The 22,906-nt window shown below is 45.8% G+C and overlaps 2 non-coding genes across 2 annotated transcripts; one reads left to right on the plus strand and one right to left on the minus strand.

Annotated features, from left to right (window-relative positions):
- Window positions 1–21,355: 21,355 nt before the first annotated feature.
- TRNAW-CCA (transfer RNA tryptophan (anticodon CCA)) lies at window positions 21,356–21,427 on the plus strand. The gene has a single exon. It is a non-coding gene; the product is annotated as a tRNA-Trp (tRNA).
- Window positions 21,428–22,201: 774 nt separating this feature from the next.
- TRNAR-UCU (transfer RNA arginine (anticodon UCU)) lies at window positions 22,202–22,289 on the minus strand. The gene is given in 2 exon segments: window positions 22,202–22,237; window positions 22,253–22,289. It is a non-coding gene; the product is annotated as a tRNA-Arg (tRNA).
- Between the last annotated feature and the right edge of the window lie 617 nt (window positions 22,290–22,906).

Below are 22,906 nucleotides of genomic sequence, written 5' to 3' on the forward strand. Positions count from 1 at the left end.
GTTATTAACTCAACAGACAGTTCTAGCAACACTTCGAAATAGAACCCACCCTTTAAGGGAATGGAGACAGTTTCAAAGAAGGAAAAGGGATGCACTCTGAATACTGATGGGAGGGTAGTTGGTATGGTAAATAATCACAACATTTAAAGGTTACTTGGCTTCAGCACAAAGGGAGAAATGGGTCTTAAAATGTCTCTAAGGGCCTTCTGGGAAGGACCAGGGGGGCCGAACCACAATGTACCTTGTGCTGTAGGTGTTCTTGGTGCTCGACAGGGTAGAGTCCACTACAGTGCACTTTGCAGGTTTCTGTGAAAGTGTTCAGGATGGGAGTCAGCTGCAGATATCGGTAAGACAGTTCGGCGAGCGAAGCTGGATGAATGACTGCAGGCTGGCCTACACGGCGGCTCAGGGTCAGGAATCGTTGTCCCAGTGCTGGTCGGCGGTTCTGAAGCACTGGACGAGATATCTCGGATGTCTTTAAGAGACTGCAGCATAACAATAGTGAGTGTTGCAGTCGGTTGCAGCTCGAGGAACTCAACTGGCTCGAAAATGTCCTTCAAGGCGGATGTCGGTAGATGATCATAGATGCACTTCTCCCAACTTCTTCACTGGGCTTGTGTCGTCCTTTAAGGCAGGTGGCCCAAAGCCGAGGAGTGTGTTATAGGAAGCTGCCTTGTCATTGGTTTCGGGTTCAGAGACTTTCTGGCACTTCCTACCTAGGATTATTGCTGCAGAGCCTAGCGAGGCACGCTGTGCGCTGGCTGAGTATCAGTTCTGGAACTGCTGGAGGGTCCACTGGATTCAGTATCTCCCTCTGTTCCCTGTAAGATGTTCAGGGGATGGATCTTCCTTTCTTCTTTGGAGGCCCTGGCCTTCCTTCAATGGTGGAAGATGTAAGGTAGACTGTTCCTTCAGTCAGGGTCCAATGATGAGTTTGTCTTGCTACTCCTTGCAAAGTTTTCAGATGATCTGCCAAAAGAGGGGCTCTGCCCTTTTTTGAAGCCAAATGGACCACAGGGATTGGCGTAGGCTAAGCCTACCTTAATGAACAATCCTGTGTCCCCACCAACAATCTCCTGTATGCGTGAGGTAATAACCAGAGTGCTTTGCAACAGAAAAGGTAAAGGGGTGAAACATGAGATACTAAGATCAAAGGTTCTCTCTGGTTAATGGAGCTCTCTGTGATTCTTGATTAAAGCGGCAGGTCTCCATTGAAGTTGCAGTGACGCCAGACTCTGTGGCTCCTGCAAACCACCTTTTCATACCTTATGAATGGGGTCCCCATGCAGGGAGGACGACTGTAAAAACGCAGTCCCATACATGACAGTTCATTGCCATTAATACTGAGGACGGGAACTGGCTTCAGGTTGATACCGTTGCATATGAAAGGTTGTTGGGGTTTTCTGTCTCCTTTGTTAACCTCTTCAGTCAGGCCCCATGTGGATCTGTTTACATTACCCTCTAATTGGTATGCAAATCACTGGGACCAGCGGCAGGGCCCAACAAAAGTGCCGGGCAGATCCATGGAGCCTTGGTTGGTTAATCAGGATAGCCATTGCAGGGGAAAGTTTGGTCCTCCCCCTTCTGGAGATGCATTGTGTTCTCCTGCTGTCATATCCCAACTAAATATGTCAGGGCGGGCTGTGCCTGTAGGCCGTGTCTACCGAGAGTACACAGGTCCATGCATGTGTCATGCTGTGAGCATAGGAAAATGTGTGTGGATTAGCCCCACACATTTTCCGGAGGTTGTTCTCCCATCAATCTATTTAATTAAACATATCAAAAAAGCCCAGGCGAGCGCACACCCACCATGCGGATGGTCAACTTCCTCACAAGTACTCACCATATATTAGAATACATTGCACCTATAGGCCTCCTCGCCATTTAACATTGTACGCACTTTATACCCACAAAAGATAGTGATGGCATGGCAATGACCCCTTCCGATCTGTGCCCTTGATGAGCACTTTGCCCCCCGCTGGCACCAAAGCCTGGCTCCACCACTTCTTATATGTATGCTCTTACTTCCTTTTCTATGTCGAGAGCATGGCTTACATTGACTTCATGTGCTTCCCTGGATAGCTCTGTGAAGGTGTGTGTTATTGTTCTTGTCCTCATCTGTACTTGTACTATTTCTTACTCCAGAGCTTGGCTGCTGTGTTTTCCAGCAGGCAATCCATGTGCTTTTCCTTTGTCATATCGCACTGTTGTCATTGTGCTATATATTTCAAGAGTGTGCTGGTTACGTACAGGCTTTGGTCTTGTGAGTATTGTTTCCATTCCTGCTGCTTCTTTCCATGAGCATTCAGAGAGAGGCACGGTAACAACAAGCTGCTCAGAAGGTTAGAGTGTTCCCTGACACCATTCTGTATAAACTCTAAGTGGGAACCAAGAGCGTTTTCTTAGTTGTATTTAGTGCCCTGTTCTGTTCACTGCATTTGTTGCTTGTCTGTAGTTACAGCCCATCCTTTCTTGACTGCAGAATTATTTTAATTCCTTTCTCCTGTGTACTATTCTCCTTTCAACTTTGGAGCCACTACTCCGCTTTTGGGCCTTTGACATAGGCACAGGCCACAAGAGTGTGTTCTTACACAGGCAATGATAGAGGATTTTGGCAGAGCCACCACAAGTGTGTTCTAACTGTGGAAATACTGCAATATTAGTCACAATCAGTATGAATGCTCTTACAGCGACACTACCCACCTTATTTGGCACAGCTAACATGAATGTGTTCTTACAGTGGCAATAATGGAACTATTGGGCACGGCCAATATAAATGTTCTTAAGTGGTAATACTGGCATTATTGGGCACAGCCAACATGAGTGTTTTCCTATAGTGAGGATATTAATGCCTGCCGCTGGTGGTTTATCCGGCCTGTAAGCACTCTCTAGCACAAGGTAATAGGCAAGAGCCTTTAGAAATGCCTAAAGATCATGTCCGTCCAGGACATATGGTCCCTTTGGTGGCCATTAACTCCATTAGCACCCAGCATGAGTAAGAATCTTGATGAAGTGAGCGGAAGACAGACAGAAAAGAGACTGATGAAAGAAGCAGGTCAATCTAAAGCTCAGGGATGAGTAGCAGCATGTGGCACAATGGTGAGCTAAGAAAGAAGGAATGGCACAGGAGGGGATGAAGGTAGTTCACCTGGACCCCATCCATCCAGGAGGGAGGCACTCCCTGGCATATGGAGTTGCAAGGTAGTATGTAAAAATGGTGTGAATGATGCAATGCTGGGAAGAATGATGGTGGCCAACTGTGGACAAGGACAACATAGAACGCGGGGCAGTACGCCCGTTTTCATCCCCTTCTCCTTGCATTGTGATAGGCCAGTGAGGATTCTAACGGTGCTAAAGACATATATGTGCATAGCTAGCAGTAAAAGGTGTTATTACAGTGGCAGAATCATTGTAGATATTGTGGACACTGCAGAGGCATCGTGAACTGTCTTTTATACTGACAATCCTGACATATATTGTGGGCATGGAAATGTGTTGGAAAATGCTACTAGGTACTGTTGGTGACCAGAAAACTGTTACAAAAACCCCTTCAGAACCCAATATTTCACACAAAAATGTCCAGTAAAAAGCATATTTAACCAATTATTTTAAAATATTTCTATAAATGACCCCAAATCCTCACTGGTTGGCTGGGGTGCCCTTGCTTCGCTCTGTTGCTTATACTCTTTAAGGATCAACTCTAGCACCCCGTCTCTATATCACTGCATTCCAAAGCAAAATGTTCCCATTCCGACACTGCTCCACCCTGCTCCCTCTGCCTGACATCGAAAACATGTTTGGGCTGCTTGTGGTCTACTGCAGAAGGGAAGTGACCAAGCAGTTTTTCGCAGTGCTGCATCTTTTGAGGCGGGGCCGAGCCTAATTTGCATATGGTCTTTTCACTTTTTTGTAATGGCTTGGCAGGCGAAGAATGATGGTCTGGAGGGTGGCCCAGAGCAATGCCAGGGGTTCAGATTAAGTGGAGGGCTACTCTACTGGCACAGGGGCAAGGCGCTAGTCTTGGAAGCAAGACCACGCACAGTAACAGCAGTTTGAATCCCCGATCCAGGCTTAGAAACCAAACTCAGGTACAGTATTAGTTGTGTTATAAAAAAAAAATTAAATAAATGACCCTATTCACTGGATTTGAAGGATCTCCTGTCTGTGCCAGCTAAGCTCACTGGAGTTGGAGTGCAGGGCAGAAGGACTCATCCTGTCCCTTGAGATCCTGGAGGGGGCCTCCCAGCAACCCAGAAGTCAAGCAACAGCTCTGGGCACTGATTCCTGCATTGCACCATTTCTGAGCTGTCACTGACCCAAACATAGCCTGCCTGTCTCAAGCTTCTTCATGCCATGTGCTGTTTCTACATAAACTGCAACGCGTGTTCCCCAGTCGACAAGCTCGCCAAATCACTGCTTCCGGATTCTGCTCAATGCTGCTGAGGCCCAAATACAAGAAACCAAAGGTATTCTGAAGAGCCCCTGTCCCCCGTTCCACTTTTTGGAACATGGGACCATAGTGATTAGTTAGCCTCCTTCTCTACTTTTGTTCTGCAAAGACATAGCCTTGAACTATTGGCATGTTTGCCAAGTCTCTTGCTTGAGCAACCTGATGATCAGCCCAGAGTGCCCTTTCAGATCACATTCTCCATTCTCTGTGTTTCTTTTATTGGGGTGTGTATGTATTATTTTAGTTAGCTTGTTGCATTGACTGCTTCATTAAAGTCCCTATAGTTCTGTAGAACATTAATTGGAGATTCTTTCATTTTGGAGCCATTGTACTAAAGCAGTTTGTGGAGCTACTGTTATCAGCTCACATCCATTGTGGAGAAAATAGCCTGCCCACGGCCCGCGCTACCAAAAGTACTGAAGGAGGTATACCTTTCAGGATGTTCCTCATTCCCCTTTATGATTAGGATCACTGCTGGTTTAGTAATAGTGTGGGGCTTAATAGGCGGTTTAGCCACTGCTCATCCCTGTACTCCTGGAGAGCGGTAGTCATTTTGTCACATGCTATTTAAGCTATTCACTGTTTATGCACTGCCAGTTTCGACATTTAAGTCGACTAACGCACAGAAGGAGAACATTGAGGTGCACTGGATCACACCATTTTTATAATGTTAGGAATCAAGCTATCCAGTTTCCATAATATACACTTGTGCCTAGGACAGTTTGACAGAACTATAAATGTATGTATCAAGCAAACTTAGCAGGCTGCCCACCCAAATATTAAATATTGTGTTATTGTGCATAAGAAAGAAATTATTGGTATAACTTTGCATGTTTAACCAGAGGACAAGATGAATGGGTGGGAAGATCCATCACTCAATGAATCTCCTCACCCACAAAAAAGTAGTAGCCTACCAATTGTTTGGCAACTGAGGCTAATAATAGAGCGGGGCAAGCTGGGTGAGACTTGTGACAGCCCGGGTCAAAAATGGGAATCTGTCCTGACCCTCCTTTCGGGTCACTGCCTGCCCAAAGAAGGGGTCAGACTCGACCCCACCAGCTGCTTGTGACACCTGGGAACAACTCCAAACATTTTATTTATTTTTTTAAAAATTCTTCCCTGAAATCAAGAGGCGTACAGGGGTGCTGTTACCAGACCCCCCCTTCCTCCGCTTACCCCTCCCCCTCTCCATTCATTGATTGGATGGGGTGGGACACGGAGTCTACGGTTGTGGGAGTGGATCCACGATTTTGAAACAGGTAAGTGCTACCTTGTTTTCCACTCCCCAGCCCTTACCCCACTAGCACTGCCATCCCCCACGACCCCAGCCTCCCAACAGCCTTACCCACGTCACCACCCACAATTATTGAACCGAGTGCCGACCCCCATCTCCCACTTACACGTGCCACAACCCAAAATTCCCCTACCTCTCACCAAGAGCAAAATGTCTGCTTTCTGCTCCCTTCCCCATGCTATCATCCACAAAATACTGGCACAGCCCCACCTCTCCCCTCTCCCCTCCCACAAGTGCCACGATCCCCTTTTCGCACCCCAGCCCCTTTTATCGCCCCAGCCCCTTTCTCACATCTACCCACTGTTCTCGCCCACAGGTCCCTTTCTCACTCCCAGCGTTTTTCTCGCACCTTCTGTATGTCCCCAGCCCCTTTTATATGGGCCCCCCATTTCCTCACACAGTCACCCACCCCGTTCCCTTATGTTATGCTGCCATTTCCCTGGCTCAGCTCAGGTTTGGGCCTAAGAGTTGGGCCAGACCCGGTGTCTTGGCCCTGGCTTGTTCCTGGGCATGAGATTCCTGGCTCTCCCAGCTCTAGCTCGTAAGTGAACCTGACAATATTTTTTTTTTCTTTTTTTTTACTTTTTACTCATTTATTTTCAAGATTTTCAAATAATCAAAAAATACATCACCAAAAGTTCAATAGAGTATAAAAACATAACACTCTACATTAAATAGGTAAGGAAATAAAAGTAATCCGAAGCATGTATAAATACTGAAACATCAGACATTTCAAAACCAAGTACTAACCTTTCTTAAAATAAAATACCTAAACACAGTCTTACATTTTGAAAATTCCAACACAGAACAACACAAAAGACATACAGACATCTCACAGACTCACACAAAACAGAACAAAAACAAGACTGACGAAGAATCCTCAATTAAAGCACATATACATTATCAGGTAGTTGGATCCAACAGGAACAACTAACCATCAGATACACAGTCACCATATAAATCCATAAACGGCTTCCAAAGAGCTCGATAATTACTTTCCTTTCCTTGCCTCACAAACATCACCCGCTCAAAGTTCGATAATACTAACAGATCATTAATCCAATTCTCTACTCTAGGCTTCTTCCTCGTCTTCCATACCATTAGTATTTGCTTCACTGCAACCACAAGTGCTTTATCAATCCATTGTCCATATTGACGAGCAACCGCACAACGCCCCCTACCCGATAAAAGCAACACCTGCATAGGCATCCTGGGAAAACGTATAAACAAGACCGCCTCCAATCTATCTAGCATTCGCACCCAAAAATCTAACACCCGAGAACAATACCATAACATATGAATCAACGTTCCCTTCTCCTTCCCACATCCCCAACACAAGTCATCACCAGCCAGTCCTAAATGATACAGACGCAATGGAGTCCAATACAGATGTCCTAACAATTTCAAATTAATCAATCTCAACCTGAGATCCAACCTACTTCTATATCCTATACCCCACATAGATTCCCACTCCTTTTCTGTAATATCACATCCCAATTCCTGCTTCCACCTCTCCAATATTTTACTTCTAGCATCAACATCCTTAGAACATACCGGCATCAAGCTAGTATAAGTGCATACCATCCGTGGCGATGACATAAGAATCTGACCACCCGCTGATACCTCCTCCATGGCCCTGTCAACATTGCCAATCTCTCACTCAAAAGTGCTTTCAACTTCACAAACCTATTCAGTTTCCTCTTTGCTAAACGAAACGTCCTCTGCAACTCCTCGAATGACAATATATGGCCATCACTCATCACATCCCTGATGCATAAAATCCCTTTCGAGACCCAACTTCTCCAACATAAGGGCTTATTGGCTATTTGCAAGCTCGGATTAAGCCAAATAGAGGTGCCATAGTGCAAGTACAGGTTCCCTTGAAAAAGACTCAACCACCAAACCAAGATCTCTTTAGTCACAGTAATAGTCGGCAGTCTACTACCCCTCCCAGGCAGATGTCCCATTGAGGCAATAGCATGTAATGGAAAACCATTCAATTTACATCTTTCAATTAGTACCCAATAGGGTTCCGGCCCATTCCCCGCTGAAAAATAGTATGCCGCCTTTTTCAAAATAAACCTGACAATATTTGAGGTTAGGAAAAACAAGCATGGTTCACTTTTAGAGGAGAAATTACAACAGCATATTTCCCAATGAAAATGCAGTCAAAAGGTAGAAAATATGCGGTGCTATTATACAACATGGAATGTAAAATGCAAGGAAATAAACACACTATGAATTACGATTAGAGAATGGGACAAACTTGATTTAAAAAAACATACTTTGGCGCAGCAATAGAGGCAATGAATTGCTGTACTTGCAAAGCAAAAGAGACCAGTCATGTAAAAGCTTGCTCCAGAGTTGGATGTCTGTAGACCAGTGGTTTTCAAACTTGTTCATAGCCAGACCCCTAACCCCCTTGAGTACAACTACTGTTTCTGGGCTCCCCCACCTAGGGGTTGCCCCCCTAAAGGCGCCCAAAGGATGTCCAGGAGGGCCCGAAGCTTTATAAAATATGAGCAGATTTTCTACTGCTTATATTTTCTATTAAAAACAGTAACCGTCATCCATTTCTAAAGAGTGTGAACCCCCCTGGACATGCTTCTGGCCCCCCAGTTTGAAGACCACTGATTTAGACACATGTAGCTTCCAGTCCATTCATGTCTGCCCTTCAGTCTGACATTCGTGAGGAGAGAATGGCCCTGTAGAGGGGTCCAGTAAGTGTCTTCAGATGCTGCAAGAAGTCAACTACTGAATGGGAGGCAGGGAGGAGATAATATTTCACCCCATGGGAAGCTAAGTCAAGCTGCAAGAACTACAGAAAAAATCTCACTTCTGATATGCCCCCACCTCCTTCACCCTGCTGCCATTTAGAAGGCAGCAGCACTCCCTGCCTGTATCCATCTACCTCACATGATGCTGTCAATGGCATACTGTTCAGCTCAGAGGTTTCTTAGGAAGGCCCTCGGCTCCTAAATGAGCATTTCCTTGTGAAATTTAACATGCTTAAATGGCCCCACAACCTTGGATATTGTAATAATTTTTGCATAGCATTGGAATGCCACATTGCAGGGTTGGGGCTTCATAGTAGACTAAAAGGTCGTTTTTTCTAGCTTAATCAAAAGGGCTGGCGACTGCCTGCAGAAATAGGTGGTTATGAAGGCAGGAGACAGAATCTAATAGCCAAAGGAAGGCATAATATGAGGAGGGGGGAACTGGCATTCATGTATAGTCTTGCAGCAGGTGACTAAGAGACTTTTCTGGTTAGTGGGTTGATTTAGGGCGATCAAAGGAGTGACTCCATGTCATCGGAAGACAACTGGGTTTTATTTTGAACATCATAATTTTCTGGTATGTTAATCCAGCTGAAACAAAAAAAAGACTACAACTCCCATTGCATTGATCCGGTACATTAAAGCCCAGGACTGGAGAGCACGTGCTCGGGGGTGTTCTGGTGCCACAGAGTCACATTTCCAGACTATGCTGTTTTCTAGGAAGAAAAAATCTTTGAAAGAGTAGCCAAAAAAATTATGTTTATACGCATTATGTTTGTTACTGCCCTTTAAGTTTTAGCAAACGGGCCAGGAGTTGGACAAATGAAAGGTTTGAAGGTTGAGGGGATTGCACTTGAGGTGATTTCTTTGTAATTTTGGTGCCGTGCGTGTGTCCAGGAGCAAAGTATATGTGCAAAGGTAGAAAAACAAGCATTAATAAAGCCAACGGTTTTGATGTGTGTTGTGAAAAGATGTTATTTGTTGCTACTGTATGTATTGAAATCACATGCTCATGTGCCCACACAATTTGCCTAGTGTTACAATTGCATGTTCAAGTTGCCATCATTTGATAGGCTTTGACAGGATCTGTTAACATACAACCTATTACAGGTATTGTTATCATACAATAAGTAAGTAGCTCCCGTCGTTGCTGGGTAGTCGCACAAATTGCCAGCTTTTGCCATCAGACCACAGCAACTAGCAAAATGTACCAGACATTTCAATATGTGTTCACTGAACTTACATCATATAATTATAACTTGGTGATTTTCATGTAGATACCACTTCTAAGCTCTGCAATAATCAGTGTTATTATCCCCCTCTGATAGTTCTCGATGCATCACCCTCAGAATGATGAAGGCCCTAGTCGGACAACCAGGGTTTCAAATCAGTCGCATGGCATTGTCGCATTCTCAGAAAAAGCATGTTGCACATGACCTGTCCATCGGCATGCAGCTATTTGCCAGATGTTAACATTATATGCCGAGGAACTCTTCCTATTGGGCAGCTGTTGCCATCACATGCATAAGTACTCATGCCATTTTCTAGATATTGCCATCCTGTACTCTTGTACTTTCATCATATACCCGGTGTTCCCACTAAATGCTCCTGCACTCACACCATTTGACAAGTATTGCTATACTTTATCTAGGTACTCAGATCCTATGACAACATGAGTGTTTCACCTCATAGTCTCCTTAATTCTCTGATCTTACCCTATAGTGAGGGGAGGGGGATAGCTCAGGGGCAAGCATTTGTCTTGGAAGCTAGACAACACAGATTTGAATCCTGTTCCGCTCTTAGAAAACAATCTCTGGTATTAAGCTATAAAAGAATAATTATAATTATAGTGCTTCGAAGTCATTTAAAGGCACTCTTTGTGACAGACGGTTAGTCCAGTGTATATGTTTGGCATAATAGAGCACATCCAGGTCTGTTTTGTAGACTAGTAACCTGGCAATTTATCATTTATGTTTTTCAGAAATACTGGAAAAATAATGCAATTCATTTAACCTGAAGAAGGGCGAGACATGCCAGAAACGCGTAGTTAGTAAATAGATAGGGCACTGGATCCTCTTTCCATCTGCAGAAAATACCAAAAGGTCCATATCAAGGCGATTGGATAAACACCTTGTCTGAACACAGTTTCTAACATATGAAGTTAATATGTATATGAAACGATATAATCATTGATTGAAAAATCAATACAGCAATTGAAGATATGTATTGCAAACAAATTTGACTTCAGACTGTGCACAAACTTTTATTGAATGTGTGATGATTATAAACCTTTTGTTTTTGAAATGCAAAAATTCTGTATTGAGTAATTGAATTCTAAGGAAGACTGAGCAAAATCATATGATTGGCTTATCGTTGTGCCCTAGTTTTTTCCTTGTGTCATCACGACGAACCACCCAGACTAGACTGTATCTTGTAGAGGTAGCACTCTACCAACTGGGATCACTGTTGAATCACACTCTACCATAACGAAACATATACTGGATTATCTTTAGAGATAAAAAAAAGGACCTGTGTGCTCCTCCACATACCCATACTCTTTGTATCATAGCCTCACTTAGGGCCTAATTCACAGAAGTGTTTTATAATGCAAAATCCCATTGGAAAACGCTCTGTGAATCAGGGCCTTAATATAGCTGGAAACTGCCTTCTTTTTCCACCACCGACTCTTCCTTTATTGAACACGCCTCTTGTTCAAGCATTTGAAGGGTCCCTAAGCACTGTGCACACCAACTGAAGAAAGCAATTGTTCCACTTTCAATGGAGAGCATCATTGTTAGAAAAATAGATTATGCAGCAGCAATGGGCGCTTTTGTGTCAGCAACATCTCGGAGAGTGCCCTTCATTTAGAGAAAGAATGGGATAATGACAATGAATTACTGTTTTATACATTGACCACTTACTTGTTTTAAGTACATGTCAATATTATTTGTTTAAATTGCATTGGCAATGATTATGGAGAGGGAGTGCAGTTTGGGGTAGCATGAGAGGCGCAAGGGGGGGTGGTGGGGTATGTATTCTGGTGTTTCGCCCTGGATACTGTCCTGCATGCACTGTACAGTGTAAGGTTGAAGACAAAGCTGGGGACTAGTCTATGCAGCTGCAAGCGTCAGACTGATAAAAGAGAGGGTAAAATAACACTGACCATGGTGTGTTGGTGGTGGCAGACATGGAGGTATCCACCCGGAATCTTTGAGGTCGTTTTGGCGTAGTTGACTGGCAAAAGGATAGGCTTTACTTGCCCGCTGCATTAACATTCCCCTGGATATTAAGGATGCCATTGCTCTAAAAAGTTTGAAACTGAACATAAGAAAGCAAAACCACTATGTTAAATGTTAAAGGTATTTGTACCGCGCACTGTCACCAACGGAGTTGGTCCACAGGCGCTCAGGCAGATCTGTAAGGGATAAGGCGGGGTGGGTTAGTAAGGTGGAGAGGGAGTAGGATAGTGAGAAAGGTGGTGTCCTGTTGGCAGCTTCAGTTCAGTTAACACTGTGCGCTGAGCTTTGGTGCAGGTATTGGATCGATGCCAGTCCTCTTCTGCTGTTGGTGCGGCTTATGTGTTGTTTGTTTGTTGTTGCGGTGTGGTGAAGTGGGTGCGGCTTGCTGTGCGAGAGGTGGTTGTGTGGGTTTTTGTGTGAGTTAAGTATGCAGATATTTTGAGCTTTTTGATTAATGGATTATATCTCTCACAGCAGATCTTTGCACTTTGGTTAAATGTTTAGATTTGAGAATCCTGTATGGTGCTGGAGAGGCCTGGGATTCTAAATGCGTTACGTTCCACCATACAATGGCCAGAGATGGCGGTTACACCTAGGTTTCAGAGTCCTGCGAAGTGGGAGAGAGGTCTAGGCTTCACAGTGCAGTACGTATCTCCATTCAATAGACAAAGGCAGAGGCTACACCTAGATTGACGGTCCTGCAAAGAGGATGCAGTGCAGGCTAATGTTCACAATTCTAACCAAGTGTGGCACTTGCTCATATTCAGAAATCTAGATGCGAAGCAAGGCAGCATCCACAATCCTGTCTAGATGCGACGTGGGCTAATGTTCACAATTTCCATCCGGGTGTGGCACTTGCTGGCATTCACAAATCTGTCTGGACGCCACGCGTGCCAACGTTCACAACTCTAACTAAGTGTGGCACTTGTCAACATTCCCAATTCTGTCTAAGTGTGGCACATGCTAACAATCACGATTCTCTCTGGATGCAACACGGGCTAACATTCACAATTCTGTCTAAGTGTGGCACATGCTAACAATCACGATTCTCTCTGGATGCAATGCGCGCTAACATTCAAAATTCTATCCAAATGTGGCACTTGCTAACATTCACAATTCTACCTAGATGCTACTCAGGCAACATTTACAGTCCTGTCTAGATATGATGCAGGCCAGTGTTCACAATTCTAACCAAGTGTGGTAATTGCTCATATTCGCAAATCTATCTAGATGCGACGCAGGCAACATTTACAATCCTGTCTGGATGTGACACTGGCAAGCATTCACAATTCTAAGTGTGGCACATGTTTACAATTCTATCCAAGTGTGGCACTTGCTAACATTCAGAATTCTGTCTGTGTGCGACGCGGGCTAGAATTCAGTATTCTGTCTAAGTGTGGCACTTGCTAACAATCACGGTTCTATCTGTATGCAACACGGGCTAGCATTCACAATTCTCTCTAAGTGTGGCACATGTTCACAATTCTATCCAAAGTGTGGCAGTTCTATCTGGCTAACATTCACAATTCTGTATAAGTGTGGCACACTTAGCAAGTGTATACCTATACTTGAGAGTAGATTAATAATAGGTAATTGCTAGTGTTCAGTATTCCCAAAGAAAGTGATTGAGGTGGCATTTGCCTGGCAAGCTATGCTCTGAGGTAAGTAATGAAGAGTGGCAGGGCTTTCTAGAGTCGAGTGTTTGCTCTACTCCCCGCCAATGCCACACTTACTGCGGTAGTTGGTGCTGGTTGACGGCTGGCATCTGGCTTCACTGGCTTCCCCTGCTGACACCTGCAGACACTCTATGGAGCTGCCTTTGTTGGCGCCGTCCTTTGCCTTGGGGCCCTTAGCCACAGGGGCTTCCCGGGCAAAGGGCTGCCCGTGTCATGTCCAGGATAAGGAGGAGTGGGCCAATCAGGGCCAGTGGGAGGGTGCAGGAGGCGGGACTGCAGTGGGAAGCTCCAGTGGGGCATTGCTGGCCTCGCGGGATGCGCCGGGTTGGAAATACAGGCACCATGATGTGCAGAATGGGCAGAGGCACCAGGGGACTAACACTTACCTGAAAGCCACGAACAATATTGCTCAGGAAGCGCATGCGCTGGGGAATATTCCCACAGAGCACAACAACAGGCAAAAAGCAAAACCACTATTCTGGTGAAGGAGGCGCTGGCCTGGTTCGCGCTGCTGTGACCTCTTCTAAGGTGATGCGCAGGGTTCGGAAGACGGACTGGACCAGGCCCCCAAATCTGGCTTGTCTGGCTCGCAGAAGTGTCCTTCTGTAGGCGAAAATAAGGGAATTAACTATCTGCGGGGTAATGCAATCGGCCTCCCACTTTCCCCTCTCACCCTCCTCGAAACCCTTCTGTGATTTCTCGTAGCGTCTCACCTTAGGGTCTGGAAGGACGAGCTCTCCATCCTGCTTCTGATGCAGGGGCGCGTTGGTATCCAGTTACTTCACTGGATTTTCGGATTGGTGAGAACCATACTTGCTTGGCTTCCAGGTAAGTTTTTTGATAAGAGGTTCCCCTTGTGTCCATGCATTAATGTACTAATGCTAGTGTCTTTTTCCCCATAGGGGCCGGGGTACGGAATACCGGGGAACAGGCACCGACCCGAGATGAGAGGTGAAATCCTTGTAGAAATCAGGTAAGTCTTTAATGAGGGTTTTTTTGGTAATGTCTTTTCATTCGCTCATTAAAGCTGATGTCTCTTTTTCCCCTTAGGGGCCGGGGTCCGGAAATGCCAGGATGCGGCGCCAACCCGAAATAAAGAGGGAATGAATCAACAGGCAAGTCTTAACATGGAGATTTAGCTTTCCTTATTCCCTTCTCTCTCTCACCTTTTGTTCTGGTCTTTTCTCCCTAGGCGCTGGGGCGTGACTGCGAATCCGGATGATCGCTGCTGAACATGGAGGCGCCCTGTAAAGGTGAGTGGAATGCGGCTCTGCAGCGATCGACGCGATGAGCTTTTAAATAAAAGTCTTCCTTTTCAGGATTGTCGGCGAGATGTCTCCGGGATGCGGTTTTAGCAGGTAAGGACTTTTCCTTCTTCTGTTCTCTTCTTCTCTTCCTTTGCAGGTGATCCAGGATACTGGCAGGCGTGGCAGAAGTCAGGATGCAGAAGCAGACACGGTGAGCGTCCAGCTGCTAGATGCAGAACAACGCGAAGCACGTGTGGCTGTTCGGGTGGGGTTTAAATAGCCTTGGAAGAAGTTCCAGGTATGTATCCTTCCTCCAATCAGGTATGTATCCTTCCCCGACCACGGCCAGATGGTAAATTAGTCCCACAGGTAAAGTAGTTCCTTTCAGGCCTCAAGAAGGCCGGGATTCTGCAGCATGGTCTGCATCAGGTAAGTGCACCCAAGCACTCCCATAATGAGCCTGGCGCCTATGGTGCCAAGACTGATGTCTTTTATGAGCCTGGCACCATAGGCGCCAGGACACTGTCCAAAGGGCCCCTATATGGGGTTGCTGGGTCCTTCTTTGGGGACTGGATGTCCGCTTTCGGGAACGCAGGGCTTGAACCGGCTCCCCGGGAGCAGGCATCATGACAGCACTCCCCCCCAAGGCCCCTCCCAAGGTTGCTCCCTCCGGGGGTTTTGGTTTGTCTGGGAAGAGTCGGTGGAATTTCCTGACTAATCGAGGTGCATGCACATGGTCGCTGGGTTCCCACGACCTCTCCTGAGGTCCGTACCCCTTCCAATCAATTAGGTAGAACAGTTTTGACCTAAACATTTTTGAGTCTAAAATGTTCTTCACTTCGAATTCGGGCTCCCCGTCTATTAGAATAGGTTCTGGAGGTTTGAGTAGTCGGGTTCCGGGTACCACTGGTTTCAGAAGTGACACATGAAAAACAGGGTGAATTCGCATACAAGCTGGTAAATCAAGTTTAACAGCCACTGGGTTAATTATTGCCGTAATAGAATAAGGTCCCAGATATTTTGGGTTAAAAGTTTGAGGCCCTTTAAGTGGTAAATGTCTGGTAGCTAACCACACTTGATCCCCAATCTGATACGGAGGTGCTTCACTCCGATGTAGATCAGCATTCTCCTTGTATTTTCTCTTGGCTTGTTGTAAATGCGTAGTTGCCTCTTTGAAGGCTTGGGTAATTGTAGAATGAAGATGTTCTACTGCAGGCATTCCGAGGTTCTGAGGTGAGTCAAGGTTTGAGGTTCGAGGGTGATGCCCAAACAAAGTATAAAAAGGACTGTGGCCAGTTCCAGAGTGTACCGAATTATTATATGCGTATTCAGCTATCCAAAGAATGTCTTTCCAGTTGCTTTCAGATTGCTGTAACATACACCGTAAGTACTGTTCAAGGATCTGATTTGTCCTCTCGGTCTGACCATCGGTCTGAGGGTGGTGACTGGTCGATAATCTTACGTCGATCTGCGCCATTTGACAACATTTGGCCAGAAGTGGGAAATGAATTGGCTTCCCCGGTCAGAGATTAGTATAGATGGGAATCCATGTAGCCGAACAATATTTTCGAGGAATTCTTTGGCTAGGACAGAAGCTGAAGGTACACCTTTCAAAGGAATAAAGTGGGCCATTTTGGAAAACAAATCCACAATTACCAGAATAGTATTGTACCCGAACAAGGAGGCAGGTCCGTAATAAAATCCATTGATAGGGTGTGCCAGGTTGCTGGTGGTATGTCTAGAGGTTGAAGGAGACCGGCTGGTCTTTTCTTTTGACTTTTATTTTGGGCGCAAACACCACAGGACATCACAAAAGATTTAACATCTTTTCGCCAAGAGGGCCACCAAAATTGTCGTTTCACCTTTTCCTCTGTCTTGGCAATACCGGGGTGTCCCTCTATTAATGTATCATGATAACCGGAAATAACTAGTTCGTGTAATTCCTTATGTGGCAGGAATAAGCGTCCTTGGAAATAAGGTAAACCATTATCTATGGTAAAGTCTGATCCCTTTTGTATCCATTCCTCTAAGGTTGTAGGGTCCAGGAGTTGTTTCACTCTGGCTTGAATGTCTTCAAGCGTCTGTAACAAAGTCATGTCTAGAATCCTCTGTTCGGGAATTATTGGTACTGGTTCTGAGTTTGTATCAGATTCTCCCATTCCAATTTGGGATAAGGCATCTGCTTTGCCATTCTTGCAGCCAGGTCGATAGGTAATCACGAAATCAAATTCAGCGAAAAACAAAGCCCATCGGAGCTGCCGTGATGACTGAGCCTTGGCGGTTTTCAAATACTGTAAATTCTGGTGATGGCTAACAGTTCTTTGTCTGTGATTGCATAATTAACCTCGGGTGCTGAGAATTTTCTGGACCAAAATGCTACAGGATGCAGTTGGTTGGTTTCGGGATCTCTTTGGGACAGGACAGCTCCCATGGCTAGGCTGGATGCGTCAGTCTCGACGACATAAGGGAGATCTGGACGCGGGTGTTTCAATATAGGTGCGGAGGTAAACTTAGCTTTTAAATCCTGAAAGGCCTGCTCGGCTTCTTCAGACCATTCAAAACGTTTATTTTTCCTCAAGAGTGCAGTAATGGGTTGTACCACGCGTGAAAATTCCGGGATAAACCTGCGATAGAAATTGGCAAAGCCGAGCATGCTTTGAACCCCTTTTACAGAGCTAGGTGATGGCCATTTGAGGATGGCATCCACTTTTCTTGAGTCCATTCGGACTCCTTTGGGTGTCAGGATGAAACCTAGAAACTCGACTTCTGTGGTATGGAAAACACATTTCTCCAATTTAGCAAATAGTTTGTGTTGGCGCAGTTTTTTAGTACTGCCCTGACGTGTTTTCTGTGATCAGATTCCGAAGAGGAGTACACCAGAATGTCATCGATATATACGACAACACAAACATCGATGAGTTCCCGAAGGACATCATTCATGAAGTATTGGAAGGCAGCCGGCGCGTTACACAATCCGAAAGGCATCACCTGGTACTCGAATAATCTGTATTGAGTACGGAAGGCAGTTTTCCATTCGTCGCCTTCTTTAACTCGTACCAGATGATAAGCCCCCCGGAGATCTAACTTGGTGTATATGCAAGCGTCCTTCACCTGGTCAAGGAGTTCAGGGATCAGAGGCAGAGGATAACGGTTTTTAACCGTTATCTGGTTCAATGCGCGGTAATCGATACAAGTTCTAAGGTCGCCTTCTTTTTTGGGCACAAAGAACAAAGCCGAGGATGCCGGGGACTTTGACGGGCGAATAAAACCATTAGCTAGGTATTGATCCAAATATTGTCTCAAATGCAGATTCTCAGGTTCGGTAATGGCATAAATCCTGCTACAAGGGGGTTGTGCACCGGGCACCAGATCGATTTGGCAATCGTACGATCTGTGAGGAGGTAACGTGTTGGCCTGTTCCTTTTGGAAGACGTCCTGAAAGTCTTGGTATTCCGGAGGTAGTTGCATGGAGGCAGAGGTTACAGATGCTAGATTAATCTTCAGGTTTTCTGGGTAGCAGGTTTGTGTACAATCCGGGAAGGTTATTCTCTTAGCTCGCCAACCAATTCGAGGATTATGTGTCTCTAACCAAGGGATTCCAAGAATAACCTGAAATTGTGGAGCCTTGATTACATCAAACACAACACCCTCCCGATGGCCGTCGGGACCAATAAGAGTCACCTCAGTAGTGGAATGTGTTACCGGTTCAGAGGCAATTTCAGTTCCATCGACTGTGGTGATGACATCTTTGCTGGTTTTAGGACGGAGAGGGAGGTTAATCCTAGAGACCAATTCACGATCCACATAGTTTCCAATAGCCCCACTATCGATGTATGCCTTTATTGCATGCAACCACTTAGGCTGTTCTGGATCTACGAGAACCATTGGCACAATGAAATGCGAGGTCTGAGAGTTAGTTTTCAAGCTCGGCAAGCGGACCCCTACACTTTTCGGGCAGAGTCGTTTCCCAAAACAGAGTCTTCATGGTTTTTATCAGCGGCTCCTACCGCCTTTCGGGGCGGTTTTGCCGGGCAATCTCGTAGAAAGTGTCCAGAATTCCCACAATAAAGACATAATTTTAACTGCCGCCTCCTTTCACGTTCCTTTTGAGTTAAGGGTCCTTTAACCCCTCCAATTTGCATAGGCTCAGAGACATCAACTCCCTTGGGATTAGCATGGGTCTTGACCAACACCCGGGTCTCAAACCTGGACCGATCTGCTTTTCTGTTTTGAAGTCTGTGATCCAATTGGACCACTAAGTCTATATACTCTGTGCATTCTTGGGGCGGATTTACAACTTGGGCCAAGACATCTTTAAGTTCTCCGCGAAGGCCTCGATAAAACAACGTGACTCTTTTATCCTCTGGCCATCCCGTTTCCACAATTAGTCTATTAAAGGTTGCAATATAGGATAGGAGGTTCTGATTGCCCTGTCGCAGGGATAGAAGTTCGTCATCCAGAGCCTGCCCCTGAGAGTTTCGAGCAAATAACCTTTCCATGCTTGCTTGAAACCTTTGAAAATCACGGAGAATCGGGTCATCTTGAGTAACCAGTGGAACTGACCAATCGGCAGCGCAGCCGATGAGATATGACAATACAAAGGCTACCTTGGTCTGATCATTAGGGAAGGCCCCAGGTCTGCATAGGAAGTGCAAACAACACTGATTCATGAATACGGTGAATCGTTTGGGGTCCCCAGCAAAGCGTTTGGGTGGGGCCAGCGGCATGTTTCCAGGTAGATTAATCTGCTCAGGGTTACTGGACACCACAGGAGCGGGGCTCCCTCTGGAACCGGGTAGAGGAGTTTGCCCAGCTTGACCTTGCAAAAGCTGTCTGGCCAGGTCATCAGTTCTTTCCTTTGAGATTATTAATTCCCTCCTGAGGGCATTAGTCTCTTGACAAGCGGCATGTACTTCGGCCCGTAATTCCCCCAGTAATTGGGCCAACTGATCAGTCTCAGAACTTTCCATAGCGCCTGGGTGGGAATTTGTAGGAAGGCTTTGCGTTCTGTTACGCTCACCTGACTCCCACGGAGGCGCTGGCCTGGTTTGCGCTGCTGTGACCTCTTCTAAGGTGATGCGCAGGGTTCGGAAGATGGACTGGACCGAGCCCCCAAATCTGGCTTGTCTGGCTCGCAGAAGTATCCTTCTGTAGGCGAAAATAGGGGATTAACTGTCTGCGGGGTAATGCAATCGGCCTCCCACTTTCCCCTCTCACCCTCCTCGAAACCCTTCTGTGATTTCTCGTAGCGTCTCACCTTAGGGTCTGGAAGGACGAGCTCTCCATCCTGCTTCTGATGCAGGGGCGCGTTGGTATCCAGTTACTTCACTGGATTTTTGGATTGGTGAGAACCAAACTTGCTTGGCTTCCAGGTAAGTTTTTTCTTAAGAGGTTCCCCTTGTGTCCATGCATTAATGTACTAATGCTAGTGTCTTTTTCCCCATAGGGGCCGGGGTACGGAATGCCGGGGAACAGGCACCGACCCGAGATGAGAGTTGAAATCCTTGTAGAAATCAGGTAAGTCTTTAATGAGCGTTTTTTTGGTAATGTCTTTTCATTCGCTCATTAATGCTGATGTCTCTTTTTCCCCTTAGGGGCCGGGGTCTGGAAATGCCAGGATGCGGCGCGGACCCGAAATGAAGAGGGAATGAATCAACAGGTAAGTCTTAACATAGAGATTTAGCTTTCCTTATTCCCTTCTCTCTCTCACCTTTTGTTCTGGTCTTTTTCTCCCTAGGCGCTGGGGCGTGACTGCGAATCCGGATGATCGCTGCTGAACATGGAGGTGCCCTGTAAAGGTGAGTGGAATGCGGCGCTGCAGCGATCGACGCGATGAGCTTTTAAATAAAAGTCTTCCTTTTCAGGATTGTCGGCGAGATGTCTCCGGGATGCGGTTTTTAGCAGGTAAGGACTTTTCCTTCTTCTGTTCTCTTCTTCGCTTCCTTTGCAGGTGATTCAGGATGCTGGCAGGCGTGGCAGAAGTCAGGATGCAGGAGCAGACAAGGTGAGCGTCCAGCTGCTAGATGCAGAACAACGCGAAGCACGTGTGGCTGTTCTGGTGGGGTTTAAATAGCCTTGGAAGAAGTTCCAGGTATGTATCCTTCTTCAAATCAGGTATGTATCCTTCCCCAACCACGCCCGGATGGTAAATTAGTCCCACAGGTAAAGTAGTTCCTTTCAGGCCTCAAGGAGGCCGGGATTCTGCAGCATGGTCTGCATCAGGAAAGTGCACCCAAGCACTCCCATAATGAGCCTGGCGCCTATTGCGCCAGGACTGATGTCTTTTATGAGCCTGGCGCCATAGGCGCCAGGACACTGTCCAAAGGGCCCCTATATGGGGTTGCTGGGTCCTTCCTTGGGGACTGGATGTCCACTTTCGGGGACGCAGGGCTTGAACCGGCTCCCCGGGAGCGGGCATCATGACAGCCACCTTCGACATCCCCCCCAGCCCTGTATGATATACATTTCACGACATCACCTGCTAGAGATTTTCCCAGGATGTCTTCAAAATGATGGACAGCCCGCAGTAGTTAGATCTGCGTAGGCTTTTATACTGGCTTCGTAGTTGTAGAAAGAAAGGAAAACAAACAATAATAGGTGTCCAAATAGAAAAACACACAAGACAGTACAGACACATGGTCAAGTTGCAGTCGCCTCAATCATTCGCTATGGGACCTCGTGGCGCAACGGTAGCGCGTCTGACTCCAGATCAGAAGGTTGCGTGTTCAAATCACGTCGGGGTCAATTCTTTTTGGTTCTGCGTGAAATGTACGGCTGAAGTTTTAGTTTCTTCCAGAGTGAATTTGAAATCCAAATCGTGCAAAAAGTTTTCTAGCATTCATTTAAAAGAAATGATTTAGAACAAATGGGTACATATATTATTTAAAACGAGCATACATTTAGCTGCGGTTTCTACAGACCAAACGCTCTCTTATTTTACTGATTTACAGCCCAAACATTATGACTTTCCAGCTTCCACGGAATATTTAATTACACAGCACATTGCAAACCCACATACAGCTTTTACCTGCATTGTTAAAAAAAAAAATACTGGCCACCCTTAGGGCTGCCTCTTAAAGTTACAACTCATCAATATGAATGCAGAGTATGTCTTATTTCACACTGCCCGCCTAATCCTCCAGAAATATACAGTCTTGCGGTAGCAAATGGTCACTAAGTGCTAAAACAACACATGGAGGCAGTTTGGCACGTTGCAAATGCAAAATAACTGGCCAATAAAAATAACGTTCAAGATGTAAATACGTTCGGGGAGAAGATACCGTTTTGCATTGCCTTCAAACGCCACAAGTTGTTACTTCAGCGTTCAAAAGTTACGAACAGATTATATTTGGCACAGTGTGGGCTGAAAAGATGTTGGCAGACTTTGGTTAAGAGTAGGGTAACCACTGGCGATGACAGTTAGATGAGTTAACACTTAAGACACAATATTTAAGATTACAATACTGTAAATGAGAAGAAATGGGAATAGCCTTCATACATTAGAATTTCCCAAAAAACCGACTCTGGTGGGACTCGAACCCACAACCTTTGAATTGCTTCATTAGCTTCTAGAAGTCCAACGCGCTATCCATTGCGCCACAGAGCCAGATACTGAAAATGCACACAATCCTCGTCCATAAATGTAGAACATGGGAAGGTGTGCTATGTCTAGAGTTATTTGTATCAAGAGGACTGTTTAATTTCAAGAACCCCGAATTCCAGACTCGGATACCTGTGGGCAAGGCCAGATGACCTGCGTGATGTCCGCCTCGTTACCTCTACGCATCCAATGATGAGCATTTGCTCGCAAACGTGCTCGACACCTGCTTGAAGTCCAGTGTCAATTATGGAGTTGCTTAAATTGCGAACTCCGATTCCCCGGTTACGACTTACGACTCTACAAAATATAAATTCAGCGAGCATCCGAAATGACCAACTCCCCTGCTTGTCACCCTCCTTACTTTATGAGGTATTCTTTACCTCCCGCAGAACCATAATATAGAGTTTTGTTCTTCTCCTTCTCTTTCTCTTCATAGCTCTCTGAAACACTCCTCCCAGTGCTTTAAGTGGGATAGGAAATCGAGGATGGAGGGGAACGTCCTTCGGAACCGAGGCATAGCCAAATGGTGCTATTTGTAGCCAAAAGCAAGAGGAGCTGACATAGCTCTCAACTCACACGCTTTTGGCGGGTGTCACCCGCCTTGTAAAGGGCTGACTCACCCG

Source organism: Ambystoma mexicanum, assembly GCF_040938575.1.
Source record: "Ambystoma mexicanum isolate Mex_15411 chromosome 12 unlocalized genomic scaffold, UKY_AmexF1_1 Mex_chr12_unloc.2, whole genome shotgun sequence".
Classification (NCBI taxonomy): domain Eukaryota; kingdom Metazoa; phylum Chordata; class Amphibia; order Caudata; family Ambystomatidae; genus Ambystoma; species Ambystoma mexicanum.